We start from the raw sequence: 3965 nt of genomic DNA, 5'->3' as shown, positions 1-3965 counted from the left end.
GAGTGTTTGAGTTATTTACCTAGAGGACTAGAGATCAATTCTCAATTAGTTTACTCTTTTCTTTCTTTATGTTGTTTAGTGATGCACTATATTCTAGAAATTCTAAAAGAACCCATACATTTAAATTATGATTTCGCCTTTGAAATTACACTTTTACTTTGCACTATAAATATGTGCCATTTTCTTTTGACAAGGAAGGTATGTAAGTAGTTGTATGTGCATATATATTGTAAGTCGTACAAAGGACCGATGCCAATTTTGAGATTATATATTGAACTAATTAGTCATATTATTATAAGGATGATACTATTATTAAAAAATATATATACAAAACACAATATATTATTTTAAGATCTAACTTCCACCTGAATATATATTAAATAGATGATAAATTAAACAAATTATAAATAATCACAGTTGCGGGGATAGCTCAGTTGGGAGAGCGTCAGACTGAAGATCTGAAGGTCACGTGTTTGATCCACGTTCACCGCATTTAATTTATTATTTTTTAAAAATCATTTTTATGTTCAATCTAAAATTTATGTATTTTTTTTAACTTAAAGTTTAATATTTATTGGATTCGAATGAATCATGAATCTATTGCCGAACCATCAAAGGATGTGGTGCAACGGATGAGTTGTTCCTATCCCTTAACTAGGGCTTTAGGGTTTGAGTTTTGAATATGAAAAAATTCTTGATAGGAAGCCCTTCCTTACGCGATGCGTATCCGAAATGGAAAAAAAAAATGTATTGCCGAAGGCTAGATCTGCCTATGGTCCTCCAATTATAACCATTCTCTCAGATTAAAAACAAATTAGTAAAAAAGAAAAAATCTACAGTAATAATTAGAGACAAGAGAATATTACAGTCAATGACAGCTAATTTATGTCATTAGACTCTAAAAAGGAAAATTCTTATACTAGCTTAAGAAAATTTACTACTCTACTAATGGATTATTAAAGAATTAGAAATATTCAACACAAAAGTTAAATGTAGTTTAAAACATGCATGGGGCGGTTAGTGTAAATCATGTTAGGTCTAGTGAGAGTCTAGTAGTTATATAAAGCTTAATTATTTCTAATTTTGATAAAGTATTAAGCAAACTTATCTTTGACCTTTTACCCTATCAAGATGGAACTTTCCATAATGATGGGGATTAGTCAATGAGATTAATAAGTCTATGTTGGACTTCTAATGGTAATACATTTTGTCTCTAATTCATATTTTTCTTCATTTTTTTTTTCATATAGTTTGCCTTTGTTCATAAGCAAAGGTGTCTTTAATTAGACTTATTATGCTCCATTGGATACTCCAATAATTCATATTTATTTATATTATATTTACTCACTATGTTCTATATTAATTGTCATGTTTTATTTTTTGAGAATAATCTGATTAATCTTTGAAGCTGAATTTGGTTAGATTAATTCAATATTTTAAAATTTATGAAAATTGCAATTCTTCTCATACAATGTGATGAAAAGAATACATATTTTGAAATAGCAGTTAAAATTAATTTTGTTCGACACTCGAAAAATTAAATATGACAAGTGTTCTAAAATGGAGAGAGTATAAGTAAATTTTATTGAAATTGTGTTCATTTTGCACTAACAACTACTCCCTCAATTTCATTTTACTTTGCCCATGCTAAAAGTAGTTATTTATTTTTATTCAACTAGTCAATTTTAGAAAATCAAAAAGTTTTATTATTTTAATTTTCATATTATCCTTAGTATCAAATAATTATTTAAAGTAATAATAGTCCGTTAAAGTTTTGAAGCATTATAAATAAAATACATTTTTAATTATTTCATATCAAATACAACAGATGATCAAGTAATATGAAATGCTTCTGATATAACATTTTCAAGGCCTATAATTAGACAATAGTCAAAGTATCTTTTGACAGAAAAATACCCTGATAAGTTAAATAAGAGAGGCAGGAAAAGCCAAAAATGATACATCAATGGCAAATTTGATTAAAAAATAATAATTTCCTTACAATAAGGAGACAAAAAGTAGAGATAAGGATTATTTTAGGGTATTTTTATAGGTACTAATGTGAACAAGCAGTAGACATCACCTTGTAAAGAAAAATATAGCTTATGGTTAAAAAAAAAAAATTACTCAAAATTAGAAAATTTAATTACCAAGAAAGTGAGACAAGTAATGGAGGCATCACCTTTAAAAGAAATGGGTCAAAAAGAAGCATTATAATCTTAAAATGGCACACGTGGAAAGAAAATTCAATATACTCAATTTTTTATAGTTATAATATTCAATATTTTTATTTTACTTATAATCTATATATTATAATTTACATATATAATAATTTTTAAAAATCGATGAAATGCTATCTTGTGACATCAGTTGGGACAAGGTATACGCTAGCTTGGTGGGGGAATTTAGAGATTTTTTCATAAAATTAGATATTTTATGTATATATTTTTTAAAATTTGTATTATTTATATTTTAACACCCGTAAGACCTCTAACTAGTCCACATGGTTAAATGGTGAGCTTTTGACCTTAAGGAATAAGGATCAATTTTCACTTGATATATTTTTTTTGGTGCACCCATGTTCGGATCAATTCTCACTTAATATATTTTCTTTGGTGCACCCATATTCGAAAAATTCTAAATTTGACTGTGCGCTAGCTAGCCCATCTATTACACATAAAATTGAATGGTACAAAATAGAAGAGAGGAAGATTCCTTAGGGGATAAACATTATTTGTTTTGAAATGATCATATATGTTCATAGAAATGTGGCAAAAAGATCAATAACCCTTTTGTCATACTGTTTTTTTTTTTCTTTTTTTAAAATAGATATATGCTTTGAAATTTTCTAGTACCATCTTTAGTGTAACCAAATCCTTTCACGTATATTTAAAAAAAAAGTTCAACATTTGTTGGTTCAGACACTTATAACTAGTTACAATTACAATCATAGTTGATACTTAAACAATTAGAGGCGGTGATGTAGTAATAAATATTCCTCTATTCTAAATTAAAATTTTCAAATTCAAACATGAATATGAAATTGTTTTCAGTTGAAACGTTTTACCTCTAAAGTGAAACTTTTTAATATGAATTTAAATTAACAGGGCCTCAAAACTCTCATGTCAATAAGCATAACTAGCTTCATAGTAGAATATTTCCGCTACATAATTCTATAAATTTAAACAATATTCAGAAAAACATTAATTTAGTCTTTTTAGTTACGCTCCCAATCACATTTAAAAATATATTTGCAATGTTTATGTCAAACTGATAGATTGTAGATGTATAACACATATTTCACTTTTTTTTATTACTTAGCTATAATAAACTTATACCTCATCAAATTAATTAACCGCAATAAGTTGTACGTATTAATTTTGATATAAACGATACGAATAAGTATTTATTATATGATAGACTGATACAACCTTGAGTAGATATTGGTTCCTTCTAATTTTTTTTTAATTTATTGCTTTAGTTAAATTAATAAATTTACTCAAAAATAATTGTTATTTTAAAAAAAATTCAAATCTGTCATAGCTAAATAATTCATGCCATATCATAAAAAGCCTTACCTATCTGCAGAAAGCGTAATGATTAATGCTACAAATAAAAAAAAGGATCAGAAGATTATATACCAACCTAAATTGATAAGGAGATATGGGAACATATCGATTTTTTAATCCCTAATTAAACTTTAGTCAGTAATCAGTATTTTAAGACTAATAAAATTTAATTGCTTTTTAATATAGAAATGTTATTTGGATGATAATACCTTAGACTAAACCATGTAAATATTCAAAATTATCCAAATACCCTGTGAAAATTGGAATACATACCCTTTTTTTTTGTTGAAAATTTACATAAATCTCATTAGTTTAGGAGTTAATTACTTAGTTACATTCTAATTTGTAATATTACATATCTTATAAGATTTTAGTGCGTTTTTAGTGCGTTCAGAT

General features: G+C 26.3%; 1 non-coding gene across 1 annotated transcript; it reads left to right on the top strand.

Moving 5' to 3' along the window:
* Positions 1-419: 419 nt before the first annotated feature.
* On the top strand, positions 420-492 carry TRNAF-GAA (transfer RNA phenylalanine (anticodon GAA)). Its single transcript has one exon. It is a non-coding gene; the product is annotated as a tRNA-Phe (tRNA).
* Positions 493-3965: the final 3473 nt, after the last annotated feature.

Source organism: Solanum stenotomum, chromosome 12 (assembly GCF_019186545.1).
Source record: "Solanum stenotomum isolate F172 chromosome 12, ASM1918654v1, whole genome shotgun sequence".
NCBI lineage: Eukaryota > Viridiplantae > Streptophyta > Magnoliopsida > Solanales > Solanaceae > Solanum > Solanum stenotomum.
This window is presented reverse-complemented; position numbering and strand designations above follow the sequence as displayed.